General features: G+C 48.3%; 1 pseudogene; it reads right to left on the bottom strand.

Annotated features, from left to right (window-relative positions):
• Positions 1 to 1142: 1142 nt before the first annotated feature.
• Positions 1143 to 2279, bottom strand: LOC144168072 (uncharacterized; annotated as a pseudogene).
• Between the last annotated feature and the right edge of the window lie 19324 nt (positions 2280 to 21603).

Raw genomic sequence — 21603 nt, forward strand, 5'->3', positions numbered from 1 at the left:
GAGATCGGGAGTTGCTGTGTGTCAGGAGCGCCACTCCTTTCCACAAAATGTCTTTTGACGTGGCAAAAGGGGTTTAGTGTAAAGGAGATCTAGCGTTGCCGTGTGTCACAGGTATAAGTTTGCCCGCAATAAGGCTTCTTGCTTTGTCGCCTCATGTTTAAGTAGACTCGATCTTTCAATGGCTTTGATTTTTACACTCTGTTTGAAGAGTTCCCATCCTTCACAATGGAATCTGCCCTCATGTTTCAAACTTTCTAGCAACGTAAGCGTATTAGCTACGAACACGTCATCTTCTAAAAGCTTCCCATTTATTTTCCACCCTTCCCAACTAAAGGCATTCTTATTTTTTTGTTTTCCTGCCAATGCAAAACAAAACCAAGCAGTGATCACTGAAAGTCACCGGACAAACTTCGTTTTCTCGACAATCTGGAATCCATTCTAAGGATAGATACGCTCTGTCCAGTCTAGCGTGGCTAGTACCTTGAAAGTGTGTAAAGAACACGGGCCCATTGTTAAAAGTCGCTCCAACATCTTCTAGACCACTTTCATTAATTACATCACTCAAAATAACTGTACTTGCATGCCGAAACGGCGTTGCACTCGTTCTATCGCGCGAAGAACAAACACAGTTGAAGTCTCCCAATAACACTAGGAAACGATCCGATTTGCAATAGTTTCCCACCGATTGGAAATCTTCCTTTCGCGTTTGAACTTCAGTTGACGCATATAAACATATAACTCTCCATTCCTGATTTGACAGTGTAAAGTCACACACAATAAATCTTCCATTCACACATGCAGTAACACTTTCTATCACAGCGGCAATACTCTTTCGAATAAAAAGAAGACACCCTGCCGAATTTCCAACAGCGTGGCTGACACAAACGTTATACTGATTTTCGAACCGTCGCGCCATGCTCTCTGTCTGGTCTTCGCGGTCAATTTTAGTCTCTTGAACAGCAAAGACATCGATGTCCTTTTCCGTGGCTAATCGATATAACTGGTTTTGCCTCTTTTTCGTCGCCAGCCCTCTCACATTAAGCGTAGCAAATCGCAACGGTTTAGCTAGTTCTACTGGCATAATTGATTAGCGAAACCAGGCAAATAGCACTGCGCTTACCTTTCTAATTACTGCATGTGAGTCAATGCGACGACGACCGTTTTTTGTTCACATTTCTCTTCTTCCCGACGACGACTTTCCACTTCTGCTCTAGGTGTCGCAGCCGTTGCTCATCTGTCATATCCGTAGTTTGCTCCCTTCGTCGCTTTGACGAGCCTTCTTGGTGTTCCATATTTTCCGCGTTGCTGTCTTGGGTTGCGTCCGCCGTTGGTTCTTGCTGCGTCTGGCTGGACGCGTTATCACCTGTTGATGTGGCGTCCACCGCTGGCTCCTTTGGGTCTGTTTCTGCCACTTCGCTTACGACAGACTCCGTTGTAGCTTTCACGTCGGCGTCTTCCTTGACCTCGTTCGAAAAAGCTGAGGCAGCGTTCTGTGCTTCTTCTTCGTCCATCACCAAGTCGGTGTGTTCGTCGTCGGTGCCGCGTCTTGCTGCGCCCGCGTACTAAGGCGTACATTCAGCTTGCTCATGTCCGAAACCGTGACACTCACCACATTTCGGGACCCGGCATTCCCTCCGAATGTGTCCCGCGGTGTTACAGCGTAGGCACATGGGCGCTCTTCCAGGCACGACCACAAGAGCCGTACCTTTACCCAGCCGTAGCTGGTGTGGGAGGCAGTCCAAGGTCACACCCTCTCGAAGAACCAAACGTACAAACCGAGTCGTCGAGTCAGCGTTTTCAAAGTCCTCTACTCTCCAGCGTTCACTGGTCACGTCTTTCACTTCACCGTACGCCCCGAATAAACGTCGGATAGTGTCATTCGTCACATCAAATGACACCCAATGAAGTTTCACGCGAATTTCCTGTCTGTTGGGGTCAACCACCAGACACACCCGCTTTTTCACGTCTAGGTGCCCTGCGTCCACAATTTTCTTCTTCGCGCCGTCCGTGCGAAACTTCACAAGCCACACGTGTGACATTTGGAACGCGCCAATGCCACTCACCTCCTGAATGACACCTAAGTCCTTGAGCGGCTGCCGAAAATCTTCTATTCTGTACGGTCGTCCCTTGGTGTCACAATGCAGCACAACTGTGCGGTTCATTTCTTCTCCTGAAGGTATTTGCGGCAGAATAATCCTGTAGTCCTTGGGAACGGCATAAAACGAGTTACCACGGCCTGCGTTGGCCGCTGACGCAGCTCGCTCGGAGCCCACCATTCTGCGTCCGCTTCTATCGGCAACCGGAAGCAGAATCCATTGCGCTACGTCCGTGAGTTAGCACCCGAGAGTCAAACGGCTTACTCCCTCGCCTGTAATGGTGCAGAGTACCTTAGGACATGCCAACTCCGTCCGCGTCCATCCATGCGCACACCCACCATCAAGCGAAAATAAAGCGAAATTCGATTTTAGCCGTGAGTTGCACTTTCATTTAGGGAACCATCCAGGTTCAACTCACGGCTCAAATCGAATGACGGTCGGGGCGCAAATCGGATGTCACTCGGGCCGCAACTTGGATGCCATTTGGAGTCCCTGTACTCCGCACCCTCGTATTCATCCACGGATTGGAGAGGCTGCCATTTCTTGTCCCACATGATTTCCCTCATCGCTACCTTAAATTTGATGCCCCGCACACCCTAGTGGCGCCATTTAGAATTATAACCAAATTTATGACCCACCATGACTACATCACGGTAATATTCAGGAAGCATTTTTGCATTGTCTTACGTGATTCCCCACATTGAGACATTTAATTTCATACGCCACACGCCCTGGCGTTCTGAATTTCAATTTTAACCCAGTCTATGACACACCATTACTAGGTCATGATACAACCATAACGCATTTTTGTCCCACGTGATTCCCCTCATATAGACCCTAAATATGATTCCCCGCACGCCCTCGCGGCATAATTTTGAATTTTAACCCAATCTATGACTTATTATGACTGCCTGATGACTATACACAGGAGGCATTTTTAAATTTACTTCGCGTGATTCCGTTAATCAGGACCTTCATTTTGATACCTTACACGCCTTAGCAACGTCAGTTTGAAGTTTCACCCAACCTATTTCATAATGCGGTCATTCTTCCATCTAAACGGGCGTCACCCAGTCAATTATGTTGACAACTCACTTGAAACAGCGGGGGGACAGCCACTGCTCCCTTCTCCCCCCGGCGCTCACCCCATCAAACTGTTAACAGAAGCAGGCGAACAACCAGCAACCAGGCGTCGCTGTTTGCTTTCCCATCCCCTCTCACACATCCTTAGAGGATCCATCAAGAGGAAGAGGTGAGGCAACCCTTTTTTTGGCCTCACCAGTCGATTATCAGTCACACGCCCAGCCGCTAAATCAAACCCCCCCCCCCTCAACCCACCTCCCCACTAACCGGTCATGAGCATCGCGAATGCTGCCGTACGCGCAGGTAACCTGAATTGCTTGCCCAAAGTGACACACGCAATAGCTGCCTCCTAGGCTACTCATATGTACTCAGAACTCAAAATGAACTCAAAACTCTTATGTACTCAGAACTCAAAATGGGAGCAAACTCAACATGCACTCAAAACTCAAGATGTACTTAAAACTCAAAAAGTACTCAAACTCAAAATTTACTTAAACTCAAAATCTACTCAGAACTCAAAATGTACTGCAGACGGAAAATATATTTTAACTCAAAATCAGAACTCACTCAGTGGGGCTCTTCGATTTACACTTTCGGACTCACCGCGGATTGTCTGCGGGTATTCCGAGGGTTCCCCGAAGCCATAGGGATACATGGGAAAATCGAATGCTGGACTGCTTCTCGGGGAGTCCACGGTGAGTCCGAGACTGTAAATTGAAGATCCCCAGTCTCAGGCGTACTCAAACTCAGTCGGGCTCAAACTCACTCAAGCTCAAACTTACCATGCCACACTAGCCTCGCGCTTACTCAAACTAAAACACACGCGTGAGTTTGAGTCCAAATGAGTATGAGTGACTGAACTCATGAGTCAGTCTGCCGATCTCTGAACTGGGGATCTAAGCCCAAGGGACAATGACCTCCATGGAGAAAGGGGCGGCCGTAGAGATCGCTAGCTTTATTAAGGAAACTGGTCAGTCCACTTCCCGTAGTCAGAGGCGCTGCACTTTTCGGCTTATGATCGGTCTATTTAGAAACCCACGGAGTGCTTAGGAACAAAATTTGTTTTCGTGGCCTATCGTTGCGAACCTGATTCTAAAGCACACGTGGATCCATATCACCGTTGTAGAGCACAGTTGATAGTGTTTTTAGCTGTCAGAAAGCTCTTCCATTGAGAGAGAATTTTTGGCGAGCATTCTATTTTCCGCCTCGAACAAATTTCTTGAAAGTTCCTTTTCGCCTCCTCCACAATGTTGACAGTGTCTTACCAGTTGAAAGGCCTGTAGGGTTACAGAGAGGGTGCCGCCTTTCCTTTGAAACTTGAAGTTTGTTTGGAAGGTCTGCATCATTTTTCTAACGGGGGTAACCTTGTGTCGGCCATCCTAGTTTAGGTGGGTCCATCGAGTTCAGACATGACGGAATCATCTCGACGAGTCGCTACTTTGTCCTTGGTGTCAATTATTTTCGTCTCCAAAAGTTGTTCAAAATATGGTATTACTTCTGATTGCTCAATGCACGTATAGAGTGCTGCGACGTTGGAGCAATGCTCCCTTCAAGGGGATGGTTTCTTCTCAAGTCCTCCTACAGTCCATTCAAGCTACGTCTCTATTGCTTTGATATTATGTTCTAAACTTTGAATGTTTCTTGTAACAACATCCAAATAAAAATCTGATCCAATTAGGATTTACGATAGTGATGTCGCTTTGGTCGACGTGCTCCTGCTGAAGATTTCTAGTTTTGATGAACATGTCTTGCAGAAGTCCAATCACAGCTCCGTCTGGAAGCGAAATCAACTGATTTGAAATCGATTTAATTTTAAGCGCTTTATTATTAATACGATCATGCTATTCAATGTACTCGCACTCTATTGAAAGTTTCTCGGATTTTTTCCCACCGTATGCTCGTACGGTGAGGGTTTCCTTTCCTACGCTTTCGAACCCAGCTTCTTGTAGAAATCAGTCGTGATAAGCTGTGTTGACTGCCTCTAACGAGAAGAATTCTGCTATTTAAATTCTTCGTCGGTCCTGACATGTTGGCGGTGAGCATTGGGAGGAAAACCACGGATATTTTGTTTATGAGCATCTGGTGTACTGGAGATATGGTGACGCCCTCAGTAACTTGTTTCTTTTGGTCTTCGTAACACATCGAAGAAGCATGCCACCGCGAGCAGTGCTGGCAGGCGATTTTTTTTCTTGCATTGCGTAGCAACATGCCACCGCATCAAACAATGGAAGCAGCATACCTGTCGAAAAAGACACGCCTTCTTTTCTTCTCAATTTACGAATTCAGAGGAGCACGAAGCTGTGTCGTGTGAGGATGAACCAAGATGCATTTCTTTGTACCGCTCGTAAAATCGTGAAGTTATGCTACAAAAGGCAGTCGCGGACTTGCATCCTTCTTTTTGGAACTGGCATTGCTCAGCTAGTATTTTGACGTAGCTGGCGCTATCACATCCAACCATTCAAGTTATTCGAGGTAAGGGAACGCGCACTTGGACAAGCCACGAGGCACGTAAACCATTAGTCCGAAACTCAACATGAATGCGAGGAATGTTTTCAACGGGCAAACGAACGCAGTGCATCGACTGGCAGGCCCAGAAAGGGGTACTTGCCATCAGCCTCGCTCCAGGTCTACACTAGAAATGTAATTCTCTTTTTATACGGCCTCCAGTCTATTCTAGGTTCGAAAAGATACGTCTGGTCACTGGTTATCGCGTTCGGCCCCCGGTAATCGATGCACGGTGGGGGATCTTTTCCGGACAGTTGGGCTAGCATTAGAATCGAGGTACGATAGCCCTCACTCAGAGCAAGCACCCAAAGGTTGCACATGCACTAATCTCATCCGCCATATTTGTTTCTGTATGTGAGGACACCGGTGCGGGTTGATGTAGATAGGTTGAATGTCCGTTAACTCAATGTCGTTCTTAATCATTGTAGTATTTCGAGTAGAATAACAAAAAAACATCTTCAAACTCAGAAATTATCCTCTCCAAGTCGTCCTTTTGCGCTTTGCCTAGAAGGTGCACTAGACTCACTTGCTCCAGCAGAAGATCTGAACTTCTTTCGTTCAGGGCTGCAGAGGTAAGGATACCTGCGCCTTCCGCGTCCCCGTCATTCAAAGCTATGTTCAACACAGCGTAATGGCGAATGTAGGGTTTCATCTAATTGCGGCGGTAGATTTTGTTCGGACGTTTACCTAGTTTTAATTCGTAGTTGGTGTCAGATGTTTCCCCACTATTTCGCTGGCCCCTCCCAATGAGCTTCTAGGGTATTTGCTTCGAAGAGCGCACCAGCATCACTTAGCTACCCACTTCCAACTTACGCATCCTTGCTGACTTCTTGCAGTAGGCCTTTAACATTGCTTGTGCGGCCTTTATGTGCTCTCAACAAGGTCTTCAGGTTTCCCGAGCCTCTCAAGTAGGTTAAGCACGTACTCGACCAGGTTTTGGTCTTAGCTGTAGCCTTCCCAAGAGTCGCTGAGCAATCGCATGTGGGTTTCCAAACTCTGAACGTATACGAGCTCCGCCCTTACTCTCGTGTGGACCGAACCTCCAAACGAACATAGTGATAGGTACGCATGTTTCCCATGAGCGTTGTTGCTATCAGTAGAGGGCTCTCAATATTCGTTTAAAACTGAGTGCATGCACTCCACTGGGTTGGATTGCGGCGTAGATAGACCTCCGCACCAGGTTGATCCCTCCTATTTCAAAAAAAGGCGATGCTAGGCGGTTTAGTGTTGACGCTTCCGTTGTCGCACTGAATTTGAGCGGGAAATCGGACACGAGCGCATATTGAAACGAGTGCATCAATGACCTGAGGAGAAGTGAGCTCTCTGAGTGGAACTTCTTCCGAAAACTTAGCCGCGGAAGGCATGGCAGTTTGAATGTATCGACAGCCATTCTCAGACTCTGCAAGTGGCTCTAGAGTGTCGATCACCAGCCGATGGAACGGTTCAGTAATGACTGCTACCAACTAAACGGGTGCTTTCCCCTTATCTGTACTCTTCCTGACCCTTTGGCATGCATCGCAACAGCGCACAAAGCCTTCAATGTATTTCCAGAATTTCGGCCCCGTAGTGCAGTTGCGCAAAATGAGCTTTCGTCTTCTTCAGTGGGAGGTGCCCTTCCCACGCGCTTTTTGTGCGCGAGATTCGCTAGCTGACCACGATAATTTTTCGGGATCAAAAGCTTCTAGTACTTCTGACTCTAGGCATCTATGTAACTGCTGTACCCCAAGCCGGATTTCTCATGAAATTAAATGTTCTTTTTTTGTTGCGCCCAGTTTCAGGCTATCTAGCAGTAACTTTTGTCGGACAATCTGTTTGCTGTTCTCAAATGAACGCCGATCGGTTCACCTCGATTAACTCATGCCAGCTGTCGGAGCTCGTCCGACGGGGCCAGTTCGGTTTCTTCGCCGATGGGGAAAAACGCCACCCGCTACGACCGCTCGGGGCGCGACTAAACTACCCGAAGAGTTCGCAGTCGGCTCGCAGCTCGGGCTAGAGCACTGGACGGTCCTGAACTGAGGGCCGGGGCCCGGCCCGAGCCCGCTTTATGAAGCTTGAGCTCGACCCGGGCCCGTAACACCTAGCCCGGGCCCGGGGGACCTTAAGGGAGCCTAACCCGGACCCGGCCCGGCCCCGGTCATTTATCTTTGGGCCAACGTATGTCCCGCGTGTGCGTGCACAGGGCCGCGTTTAAACGCTTCAAAAAATTTGTTTACTCTCTTTGGATGAGTGTCTTGTATCTTGAAATCACACAGGGCATCTAGTCTGTGAAGCACGTATGAATTGAAATGAAAAAATTTAGGGATAAATATTGCACGTGGTTTAATTTCTACCGTCTTAGTTCACGTGACATCGGCGTAATAATAGCTCGTATTTTTACATCAGAGGCACTATCACCTTTGATGAGCAGATTCTTGACAACGCCCCCTGGTTGTCTCGGCCACAAGTTGGAATGTTGAAATTTTTTGTGCCGTGTTAAAATCCACGAGTATGCATGGACACTGAAATGGTTTACCTGCAGTGGTCGTTGAGTGCTGCTGTTTCTCTCGACGCAATTCTGATTCTCGGTCATGGCAGCCTAGTTTCAATGGCTGCGACTGTAGAACACACGTGTACATAGACATAAATGAAGCTCCATGTTGTCCTACATAATTCCTTCCCCGCTACGGCATTCCTTTATTTCGTAATTTAGGTATGTTGTAACCCGAAGTGTAAAATATTGAACAACATCAAATGCCATTAAAATTACCGCACAGTGACTTCAGACCTAGCAAAACAGGTTTTTAAAACAATGTGCACAACTAACATAAAAAGGGCATGAGTATATCCAGAACATTCTTTTTAATGCTCCGTCCACACTTCACTACAGAAATAATGATGCCGAGTCCTATGAAATCAAGCTGGAGCCTGGCCGGGGCTCACAGCTTCCAGTCGGAGCCCAGCCTGGGCCCGCATAAAAAACTGGGCCATCTCCACTACCGTGAAGTCTGGCGAGGAGCGAAGCATGCAGTGTATAAGTGTATTGAAAGATCGTAAGTCTTTCTCTTGCCACATGGCGCTCGCTGTTTTGGCAGCGAAGTGCTGGTGGGAGTCACTAGATCTGGCGTAGCCTTCAAAGATAACCTGTAGACGCGCCTTATCATCAATAATGCGGTTACGATGGTGAGAGCTCGGCGTCTTAGGCCTTCGCGTCTTGGCGTTTTTGCCCCCGAAGATGATACCGCTGGGGGGTAGAGGAATACAGCTTTGCTGTAGTTTCGTGTCTTTGAAGCACGAATGTTTCTAGCGCGAGGCGTTGTAAAACGAGTGTCCCGGTGGGTTATTAAAGTACTCATTTTCGTCCACGGAGATTAAACGTTCTAGCGCGAGGCACTGGAAAAATAGTGTCCAGCTGTGTTTTTGTGATTAACGTTAGGTTCTAGCGCAAGGCGACGGAAATCGTTTCTCTTTGTATTTTAGTGTCGTGACTACAGGAGACGACCGCAGTGGACTCCTACAGCGTGAGCTCCTAAGGCGCTTCGCCACTAAAAAAATTTCCCCGCATTTCCCCGAGGGGAAGAATGTGAAAGTGCAAATGCAGGAGTTGAATTTGCGCGGTTCGGTAATGTTCGCGAAAGAGAGATCACACACACACACACAACTACAAAGAAAGAAAGATGCATTTATTCACAGACACCTATTTGTGTTGTCGTTGTACTTGATTGCTAGAGCGGATCTCAGCTTTGAAATTTGGTGTCAGTACTCCTTTAAGCGGGTGCATTAGCCCTTCTCACGCCCGATTCCTGGCCAATCCCCCACGTGGGTATGTGCCATGTCAGCGGCCAGGCAGCGCGCGCCCATCTCCCCCCGTTGCCAAGGAAGACGAGGAGCGCGCGCACCCGCAGCTGTTGCTATGTGGACGGACGGTGGTCAACGGAATTCAGGGTCGCTTATAAAATGCATTCGCACTTAAAACTCCTGGGGCGCCCAGCACATGGGCCAGGCAGAGTCCGAGCTTTCGGGTCAGCGCAGCCGGTGCTGGGCTCTAGCTCGGGCTAAGTTGCTTGTCCGCAGTTTTCGTCTCGCTCGCTGGAAGAGTGTCAAGTTCCTGCGGCAGCTTTGCGCTTGCTATCTCGTGAGTGCCGTGCACGACAAGCTGGCAAAGAACGATTTTCTTTGTACTTTCAGCAGCTGCGTAGCGGTATTGCAAAAGAGATACGGAACAGGCTCCGGGAGTTCTGCAGACACAGCTGCATTCTTATTAAGCTTACCAAATGCTCCTTTAATGACTACTCTAGCGATTTGCAAGCAAGAACCCTGCTGCCCGGCAACTTCCCTTAGGCCCCCATCATTCTCCTATGCGGTAGTTCAGCGGAACTAGTGGCGGGTGGACTAGTCAGGTAACTCTGCCGGCTTGTTGAGCTTTACTTGTCGCAGCCTATCCTGCAGCCACAACATGACGTCTTCGAAGTAGCGGTATAATTGCTCCAATGCTACGCAATCTAGTACTTCGTCTCAGCCGTCATTAAGATCTTCGCCCTTAAGTCACAAAGTTAGGTCAGCCTTAAGACAGAATGCGAAGTCTATGTGCGACTCATTTTCATTTTTTGCGTACTGGAACATTTGCCGGGAAGCCTCGGGTGGCAGCCTATCCTTTCTCTAAAGATTATTTGTGACATCGTCATAGCTCTCAAACGCTTCCTTCGACAGGCATGTTATCACGTCAGACCCATCTCTAGGAAGGAAAGCTGTCAGGCTTTGTGCTCAAAGAGACCGCTCGATGTCATTTCACTCACAAACGTACTTAAACGTGACGAGATACTTCACATGTCCTCGCCAGTAACGAATGACGTCAGTTGGTCCCGAATTCTCGGACCATCCCCAGAACTGTTGCAGAAGCCACGCTGGACGCCGGCAAGCACCGCCGGAGTTCAGACTCAACTCGAGCCGTTCCTGCCTTTTGGCTTGCTCTCTCCATTCTTGCCTTTCAGCTTCTTCGTCGTCAGGCAGTTTTTTGTCGGCCTCCTCGCGCTCAAGGAACTCTGATTTCAGCCCAGGCCTCATTGACGTCTTCAGCTGCAACGTTCTCCTGCTGCATGATTTCAGAATTCGCCAGCTTCTGTTTCGCATGGTCTAAGGTAAGGTCTATCCCGCGACAAATTTTTATCACCTCAATTCACTTTACAATCCTCCATTGTATACACTAGGCGTTTGCTGCTTGTCCGCGTTATTATTTCGTTGCCGTTCCCACACTGTAGAGCTATTAATAAGTTACGCAAGGGGTCCCCGCATTGCTTTGTTTACACCCTCGACACTCGCCTTAGTTTCAAATCACTCTCTATTCTTCAAACAATCTAGGCTTTCTTCAGTGCTTCACATGGCCCTTCTCAAAACTACTATACCCTGCGCTACAGAAGTCTAATGAACTGAGAGAAAACAGGCACTCACCGCCAGCAATGGCCGACACTGGCCGTTCCCACTGCTGCCACCACTGTTGCAAAGTTGCCTTTCTCAGCTCGCTACCAGCGCGGCCAGAGCTGAGCGATGAAGCTTTCGACACGACGGTGAATTAAAACAGTCTTAATATACAATGTACAAGTGTAACAAGGGCGTTACATCACTCGAGCTATGGCGACAGCACGTCCCAACTCCTCGCCTCCGTGAAATGCCGCTCTCGCTCTTGTGCACTGGCTTTTTATTTACGCGGAGATCGCTTCCAGGGGCGAGCAGTTCAAGTTCATCCAATGAGGACTCTCGGCTGGCCGCAGTTTGAATTCCATGGATGGAGGCGAAGGGGTTGCACCAGACTACCCTCAGAATGGGGAGTGGGAAGGAGACTCCTCGGCGCTGCTTCGAGGCATGTACGTTCATGTTTTTGGTAGTCGTTGAACCGCAAGGAGGGATTCAGCAAATCCGTTGCGGCGCGTCGTCAAGCTAAGCAAACTTTGTATCGGGCGAAGGCGCAACACCACGCGCCAAAGGTTTCTTTCGCACATCTCTCTTCCTGAATGTCTGGCACTCAGTTAGGCCTATTTGCCAATGTTTTAGAGAATGCTTCAGCAAGACGTATATAGGCTAGACATTTCCAAACCAACCAATTTGTCGCATACGGGGTTCATGCCGCACTAGTTCGGCAAAAGGAATGTTGAGGAACATTTGAGGTACTGCCTCAATACGTAACTCACAGAAGCAGCATAATTTTAATAAAAAGAAAAGTTGGATTATTTTATGCACTGAATCAACATCGATAGTTGCGCTAGTTGGTATGTATAGGATCCATAAAAACCGCATAAATAACCAGGCACAGAGGAAAAGCGCATGTTAATGCTCTTTCTTAGTGCCCGGTGTTCCTTGTGTATTTGTTTAACCATCGGTATTTTTCGCGGGCAGGCACAAATGCAGAGGAAACAGTGTCAAAAAGAAGCGAGATCAACGTAAATACCACAGTATGTCTCCTTGTGCTCGTCCTGCAGCAACAGAAACAAGTGGTGCCCACAGATGTCGCTCGAGCGGTGCGTTCCAGCAAAATAGAATTCGATTAAGCGAGTAGATGTTTGCGTTCGTCACGGAAAGAGAAAAAAGGAAGAGGGAAAAAATCCGTGAACTGCAGAAGGGGAGGCAAGAGGGAAAGAGTCGGTGTAATCGGAACCTACTCGTTCCGGCCGGTGGAAGCCACTAGTCTTAGGGCGATATTTCACAGAGGGAAGAAAACTCGCGGCCATTTTGATGTGGGCAGGCATAATTTTGAGGCCACTGGTTACTGGTAGCTATGGTATTTTTGCCTCACGGGGAACTTGAGGCTTTTCCGCGAAAACGAAATACCGGCCGTACACATCTGTCCGATTCTCTGGTTGCGTCCACACATTTTCCTCTGCGTTCACCGAGCAGGGTGCTGTGAAGATTACAGCAGTAGTGTATCGAAATCTGGTTTGTTTGTACGAAGAAAGGCGCCAATTTATTTGTACCCCCACACCCGAAAACCACCACTGAAGTAGGCGTTCTTTGTTCTCGTGACTTGTTTGCAGCCGTACCTGACACGGGTTCGCCTAATCACTTAGTCAACCAGAATACACGGTGCAAATTCCTCGGATCCGGAGACTTCGCAGACAAAGAAGCTAATGGCAACTTTGTACATAAAGGAACATATTCTAGTACACTCGCATATACGCCTAGATAAGACCTTTTATTAGATTTTTCGTTCTTTCGGTGAAACCAAACGGCGTTGCATGGCAGGGTACATCACTATCAATGTCCTTGTTATAAACCGCTAGTTTCGCAGAGATGTCGAGGTGGTATCGCTCGATGATGAGGGTAATTGGGGCAACGCTGGCATTCTTGAGCTGCTGAAGCACCAGTTTGGCCTGTGTGAAGAAAAAAGGAGCAGAAGCGACATTTTCAAGAAAACAACTGCACTGCGAAACTAAACAGATGATACTCGAAAGTGTGACTCACTAAGTACGCGCATTAAAATTAGAGATTTCTGCACACGCAGTTGTTTTGTTGACTGATAGATGTTTTGTGCGGGTTGGCGCTGCTAACCACAAATACGATCAAAACAAGAGAAACAGCGCGAACTAACGGGACGCAAGCTACAAGACACACATACAGCGTTGGTGCACACACGTAGACACATAATCTGCGTCCCGTTAGTTCGCGATGTTTGTCACGTTTTTAACGTGCACCAACCAGCGCACTTGCTCCTCACTCTGAGACACAAATGTGAACATGTATATTCATACGCATACTTGTATATCAAGCAAACTTGTTGGTAGTCTGCTGCTCTGCCTGCTCCCTTTGTTGACGGAATGATATGTGCTAGTGCGAAACGTGTCTCTTAGGCTTTTTGTCACTTCGTCCATATCACGAACTCATGCTCGCTGTCAACGACTCGTACGCCATAAAAAAGTCAACGCAGGTGCTAAGAATGCACCAATGTGTTTAAAAGAGTGTGCCGTAAAACTATTTATGGCACCGTAAATCACTGCGTTGGTCTTTTGCCTTCTCTGTCTTTGCGTTACAGAGATACCACCACAAATCTTCATGAACTCAAAAGCGGTGGTGTTCTTTTATTTCGAGTGATGAAATTTAAATGACCCCAGTGATGGTAATATAAATGTCAAATTTTATGGAACCCGAAGTAAATATAGTTTCAGATTTTGTTAGAAATCACCGACCGTCTTTTGACAGGGATTGCCTTTCAATAGAGTTGCGGGCACTGCCCTTTTAAAAGCCGTTGCTTGTTCCTTTGAACCGAAAGCGGCATTGCTCTTTTCATCAGAGGTATAAACGCCAACGTTCTTGTAATCGTTTGCAAAAATGCCTCCGCATTTCAAATATCTCCGTTGGCTGTGAGAGGTGAACGTATACGCCGCTGCCACGCGCCGAAAATGATGCAACGCTACTAAAAGATCCCCGACAGAGCTTGCATCGGCTGACGCAGGAGCTGGCGCATTGTCGCCGTCAGTTGCAGTTAAAGACTTTTTCCAAAGAAGTGACGTATTGGAAGGTATAGGAATGCCAGGGACGCAGATAGACCACTTTAGGCAAGTACGAATAGAGGACTAAAGAAGCAAAGTATGCAAATAGCTAGACAGGCAGCGCATCTTATTCGACAAATGGAGATGATTTGTTTCTTGAAATACAATCACTGCTATTAAGAAACAACAATCACCGTACGCGGTTTGCATTCTGCGACAAATTTAGACCTGTTTACACGATTCAACTCCAGAGAGCTGCATCACAGCGCTGGGAACTCGTTTTCAAGAATACGAAAAAAAGGGCAGCAATGTTTGGATCGGTGTCCAGCGCAGACTATTTATGGAGTAGGACATTTTCTTGCTTCCTTATATTGTGCTGAATTTTTCCCACAATAAGGGCAACGTCATCAGGCTATCCATGCAATCAAAGGGAAACTCGTTGATCAAGCTTGGTGCTAGTGAAATATCAACGAGCACAACACACAAAAGGCCTGATTTGCCTACTGCCTCTCACATGACAGATCATTGCACTAGGAATGTTAGCACTATTCCTGCTTTAATTTATCAGTTGCCACAAAACGTCGTTTAGGGCTTGTGGACGCCCTTAAAGCTGTCCTGAGCGACAAAGACGAACACCAGCATATCGATGCAGCAAGAAATGGCTCTGATACGCGCAATACCTTTATCTTTTCACCTTCTGGTGCTAAACATGTGCTGATAGCAAAACTCCAACTTTACTCGAAGCTTGTCGGTGTTAGTCTCATTAGGAGGTATGCGTCGCCTGAGCAGCAAAATATCTACAAACCACTTTTTCTGACTCGCACTTCCCATGACACCCTCCACGCACTGGGGGTGTATTTTTATGAGGATCCGCCCCCTACCCCCCAAAAAACTTTCTTTAATACCCTAAAATATCCATTACAAAACGTCCCAATTAGCTCTGCACAGCTGGGTAAGCAGCCAAGCTGTTACTTGGCGCCGCGGTTTGCCATTGCCACATTGATGCTGCTCCGCCTGCACCATCACTTCCCCGTCTTCCCTTATCGGCAGCCGAGTTGTTCATGCCGTTCCTGGCTGCATGCGCACTCTGCGGCAAGAAAACTTTTTTTCGCGCCGTTTCTACCTACCAGTGTCTGTAGATGCGAGAGTTACCTACGCCATGAATAAACCAAACCAATCTTTCATCCCTTACTTCTAACTCTCCCGAACCTGTCTTTTTTTCGAACATGCCCATCGGCTCGCACCGGAAGAGTTTTCAAGAACACCAGACCACAAGGTTTTTTTTACGACTACCCATTTAAAGCTTCGATTCAAAACCACAGGTACCGTCTATTTTTGTTTATGGGGCAGTCTGGTAACTGCTGTAGTCATTTCCGACGGAATAAATTAGCTTCAGACTATGCGTTCACCGCATATTGATAGATATAGACACCGACGCGAAAGGCAATGACAATTGTGAATGCGATGTGTTGAAAGTTTCACAAAGTTTAGATGCAGCAACAGACTTGGGAAACCGCTGTTACGCAGGGCGATATTTCGTCCGGTGGAGTACAAGAAACTCAGGCTTTTTTCGCTTTATTTGCGCACCACCTTCGCCGCCGCTGCAGCAGTCACGGCAGTGACGGCGATGTAACCGAGCGAGCGAAGGCAGAAAGAAAATGGCGGAGGGAATTGTGGCCAAAGGGTGAGAGGGAGGGCGGCGCGGCCAAGCACTCCCCTTAATTTTCATTGGCTGTAAAGCCTGGCTTTCCTTACCCACCGAGACAATGACCTTCATTATTGAATTATGTAGAATATTTGAAGTGGACACATTGATGTTACTTCAAATTCCGTTTGATTTCAGATATTAAACTTGCAGAGCCAGGGCCTACCTCAGCAAAAAGCTATTGCCTTCGCGCGACTAAAATAGCATCCATGTTTCAAACCCCACAATATTCTATCTCTGCTCTTCCGCGTAGTCATCATTATCTGCGTCGATTGCGTTCAGCCCCCCCCCCCCTCTTTCAAAGCCCTTCCCAAGCTTGCCTTTCACTGAAAGTGTGATCGAAGAAAAAGCGACGCTAGAAAGTATAATGAGAAAGGTGAATTTAGTAAAGCGAAAATTTTCTTGTATCACTCATGGCGTCCTTCCGCACCACACAATGAACTCCCTGAAGCCCAGCTTTTGCTAACGACGCTGATCATCGTGGGTGAAGTGAGCGAAAAAGCCTGCGTGTGCTTGGAATTGAATCTCTGAACCTGGTTCATTACGAAGCCGACGTCTATCCGACTGCGCCATTTAAATACGGGTGAAGTAGTTCGAATTTGGACAGGCGTGCATGTATGTGCTATATAAACGGAAAAATCATGCACTCCTCCTTCTAAAGACGACGATGATGAAACCCGAATGTGGGATCCGTCGACCCCAAGGACGAGACTCAGGCGTCAACGGGGGAGAGGAGCGACCATCAAGGTCTGTCTTTTAATGGAACGTCAGGGGGAAGGGAAGAAGAAGAAGCAATGCGTGCGCTCTTGCGCCCCTAGGCATGGTGATGATGCCACTGCACAGGGAGATTGACCACTGTCCCTTCAAGACAATGACTGGCCACACGAGGCCTATGAAGGTCGATGACGATGCGGCTGCGACTCCTTCAAAGAGATTCTACATCTTCCCGGCCGCCAAGGACGTGGAGCCAGCATGCTTCTAAAGGGTAGAGATGAGCGGGCAGCCTGGTGGTTCAATCGGGTAACGTTCACCGAAATGGAAGCCAATACTGAAGGGTGAATACTGTGCTCTAGCCTGCTCCGCTGTTTTCTGTGGCAGCCCCAGATGACTCTTCGGTTCCTGGATCTCCCGATGCAAAGACATCCACACAGGTTCTTCCCACCACGATGGGGACTGTAGCAGCGACTGGTCTGCTATTGGTTTTTTTAGGGCGTCAATCAGGTTCTCCCTTCTTGAGCAACACTGCCCCTTATCCGGGATCTTAACCAACTGGTCACATCTTCGCTCTTCTGCATTGAAGTTGTCGGATAGGTCGATGTCCTGCTTCCGAGGAAGAGTGTGTTCGTATCGTGCGTCTTCTGGACTTGAACCCTCGTTGAAGCGCGTACTGGATCTTTACTGACTGTGGCCTCCGATTCTTCAAATCGTTGGAAGGCGAAAGGTACACCAGGCAGGCTCGCGTGTAGACCCACGACGTTCTTACAGTGGACTGTTTTCGGTGTAGTCTCAACACGTCCTTGAACTGTCCAGCCCAGTCGTGTTTCTACAGCTTTCATGCTGGGTCCAATTGTTTTTTATGTTCCCTGTCACTATGTCCCAGTAGAAGTCGGAACCAATCAAAATCGATATGCCCTTGTCCCTTCCTGATCCGCACAGTACAGCTGTCGTGTCGATAGAGTGCGACTTTAAAACATTTATTATGTTCTGGTCGGGAACAGGAATCATCTTGTTGCAGATGGACGAAACCTCCAGAGCTTCGACACTGAGTGCTTTTTCACCTGTAGGGTCAAGCTGGTGAACTCGAACTTTTCTTAGAGTTTCATTCGTGTCTTTCCCTCCGAAGACTCCTACGGTCAGGACCTCCTTCCCAAGAAATTCGCATCCTAACTTCCTAGAGGCTGCGGTAGTGATGAAGCTCCGCTGGCTTCCCCCCGTCTAACAGAATCCTGCACCTTTCGGCGCTACGGGCGCCGGAAGCCTGGATGTTCAGCGTCTGGAGGAGGATCCCGCAACCTGTTTTTCCTGAGAGGAGCTTTTTGGGGGCCGATATAAGTTGTCCCTTTTCATGGCTGTCCGGATCTGCGTTGCACATCGAGGAGACATGGCATCGTTTACAGCGCAGGCAGGCAATTCTCTTTCTGCACTTTCGGGCGATGTGTCCTCGGGTCAAACAACGGAAACAACGTCCGTATTTGGTAAGAAGGCTCATATGTTCCATGGTTACGTCTTCAGCTTCGCAAGACGCTGCGTCATGTGAGGCGGAACAAAACAAGCACTTTCGTATGTCGGGAGCTGCGGCATGCAGGAACGCTGCAGTATGTTCATGTTCGAAAATTCCTGTTCGCAGCTGTTCTCCTGGCTTGTTGTCCTTCTTAAACTTCGTTAAATCCGACGTGTCCTGAATAACTGCTTCCGGGCACTCAACTTCGTTTCAAAGAAGTCCATCAGTTCGTCAAACTTTTCCTTGTGGTCGATCGGTTGTTGCTCCCGCTCTATGCCAGTTGACCTTGAAACAGTACACCAAGTTCTTGACCACTGGTGGTACTTTAGGATCATGTCTCGAGGGAGTGCTCGTAGAAGCAGCTCACGTAACATGGAGCAATAAGTGTCCGCGCTTGTTCCAAGGGCGTTCAAGCTCCTGCCGTGTACTTGATCCTCGTTGTAAAGCTTTCGAAGTTGTGCGACGTCACTCGAAGACGAAACTGCTCTGATATCAATCAGTGCCCGCAGGTGGTCTTGAACAATCCGAGTCTGATCGGCGAACCGCTTCAGGAGTATTTCTATTGCGTCGTTATAGCACTGTTCTGTAACGGGGAGCCCAGTTACTGCGGAAGCGGCCGATCCGGTAAGCAGGCTGGTCAAATAATGAAACTTTTCAGTCGCTCGCAGATCCGAATTCTTGTGTATGGTGTGCTCAAATTGACTCCAGAATCTGGTCCAAGTCTGACGGTCTCCATCAAACTTCGTCAGTTCTATGGTCGGTAGCTTTGTTTTGGTGGTTGCGGGCTTGCTATGAGGCGGTCTCGTTACAGAAGGCAAAACGAGAGACTCACCAGCCTGCTGGTCTCGAGATCTGTAGCAAAGCTCCGCCATGATCTTCACTACCTGGTCACTGAACGAAGTCGCGCTGGAGGTCTCTTCCGTGACCATTTCCTCCGTCGCTTCCAGAAAAATGTCTTCGTCGAGCTTCTGAATCGGTCGATGCATGGCCTCGATCCTCTCCAAGGATATCGCTGCGTCCATCGTTGTAGTCAGGGTGCCACTTCGGAGGCCGTCTTCTATCTCCGTCAAGACGGCGAAAAGCTTGTCGCGAAGGGCAGTTCGTCGCCGCAGCTTGCGCTCGATTGAAATCATCCTTGGTCCTTGGAGGTAGGTCCGCCGGTCAAACAAGCAGAAGCCGTCGAAGAAAAGCTGTCGGTCCTGCTTGTCGGTGTCGACTTGGCAGACACGAGTCCCGGGTCGTTTCGGCCCCAAGTGTTGGGATCCGTCGACCCCCAAGGACGAGACTCGAGCGTCGAGGGGGGAGTGGAGCGACCATCAAGGTCTGTCTTTTAATAGAACGTCAGGGGGAAGACAAGAAGAAGCAATGCGTGCGCTCGTGCGCCCCTAGACATGATGATGATGCCAGTGCACAGGGAGATTGACCACTGTCCCTTCAAGACAATGACTGGCCACACCAGGCCTATGGAGGTCGATGACCATGCGGCTGCGACCCCTTCAAAGAGATCCTACATCGAAGCTTTTCTCGCACGAAATCAAATGTGAAATGGTGCAAGGCGCAGCTGCTACGATCAGAAGCCCTAACCGCATTCGACTCAAAGTGTGAACGAGTGGACGCCCAAACCGTGTCCGAGTCAAAGTTCAACAACCAGAGAATCTCCCAAAAGAAAGCCTCGTGTTAAGCTATCGTTGCCGTTATACAGACGGGTTCGAGGTGTTTGCACGAAGACATCCATTGAAACTGCACCCCTGCTAAGGCGCCGCTGACGCCTTACAGGGCAGAGAAAGGTGCATAAAACAGGAGCACAGGAGACACGACCCGCCGCGGTGGCTCAGTGGCTAAGGCGTTGCGCTGCTGAGCACGAGGTCACGGGTTCGATTCCCGGCCGCGGCGGCCGCTTTCCTGATGGAGGCGAAAAGCAAAAACGCCCGTGTGCAGGAGATTTCGGCCCACGTTAAAGATCCCCAGGTGGTCAAAATTAATCCGGAGCCCTCCACTACGGCGCGCCTCATCGCCTGCGTTACGTCGGCGCGTTAAACCCTACAATACAATACAATACAGGAGACACGGAGCAAGAATAAGATAGGAGGGGAAACGAGGCTTTCTAGAGCGGCAAGATAATGTCACGAGCGCTCGTCATAGGTTAAGCTAGCGGCATCTGCCGCGGTTGAAGAAACTGCGCGGCCTCCTCGTTTGGCATTGCACTGAGCAGCCGCGGAATGAACTTCGGGCGCTATCATTTCGTCCATCAGGTGTCGCTACCTCTCCTTTGCCATCGCAGCCACAAATCTTTGCAGGCTGCCTTGGTTTTCATTGGGACATTATCTGGTCGCTCACGCGCGGTTGCCGCAATTGGCCGTTTCGGCTCCCATATATTCTTGCTCCGTGACCGGAGGCCAAGGACACGGTCCTGCAAATGAACACTGCAGTAGGGCCGCCTCACACATTATGGTGATTCAGAACTCTTGAATGAGCGTGCATATTATTTCGGCTAAAAATATACCACGCATCCACTTGCTTCGGTGAAAATGTCACCGAAAGAGCGTATTCTGCTCCCGCCATTTCCGATAAAATGGTCGCCTCGCCCTCCTCCAACGGCGAACGCGAACTGATGTTCGCTCATTTGAGTACAATGTATCTGCTTCATCTCCGCTGGAGCAGGATTTGCTTGCACATATTGTTGCTCGAACTGTTCGAATACACGTATCGTTTTAGTGTTAACTTTCTATATCAATTTTCCTACACGTGTTTTTAAAGCGAAGGGTTCTTAGTGGAACCACTGGAGTCCTTTGGGAAAGCGCTAATTCATTTCCCTACACACCCGTGGGTAGATGGACACATGGCGCGTGCAGCAACCGGAATTCCATTGTGTGAAAATCGTGAAAACGGAACAGCTCTACTTCAACATCACGAAAACGGAACAGTTACAGATAACGCAATACGTACCTTAAATCAACAAAAACGAGTTGAATCGTATCGCATAGACCACGTATAGCTATACATTTATATCTTTTTTTTGCCTTAATCTTTATCTTAGCCTTTATCTCATAGAGTGCGTAGCGGTACAGATTTAGTTTGCACGTAAATGCGTGTATTTAGTGCGCCTCAATTCGTCGCATTGGTTCATTCTTCGTTTGACGATGAAATGGACGCACCTTCCGCGAAGGTTTCTCGCACTTTTAGGGAAGCTTTTGACGTACTTTTGGCGAAGTTTTGGCGTCAGAAATCTTTTCCGCTTCTCTAAGCCCTTTTAAAAAGGGGTAGTAACGTTTCCGGACCAGCAAGAACCAACTTCACGTTTATTTCGAAACCAAAGATTGTGGCAACAGTAGTAATATTTTAACTGAGTTACATCTAATGTGTGTTTTTGTTGAAACTTTCGGGGCATGTATTAGGTCCGTCCGTACTTTTTGAAGCTTGAGAAGGTGTCGCCTATATACACTAGGCGACCGTTTTTTTCCGACTACCAAAATTGGGACTAGCTGTATATTACGGACTTTCCCGAGGAACCACCACTTGTCCAATAGGAGTTTTGTATGA

This window comes from Haemaphysalis longicornis, unplaced genomic scaffold (genome assembly GCF_048455015.1).
Source record: "Haemaphysalis longicornis isolate Haplotype H1 unplaced genomic scaffold, Haemaphysalis longicornis Haplotype H1 scaffold_2, whole genome shotgun sequence".
In the NCBI taxonomy this organism is placed as follows: Eukaryota; Metazoa; Arthropoda; class Arachnida; order Ixodida; family Ixodidae; genus Haemaphysalis; species Haemaphysalis longicornis.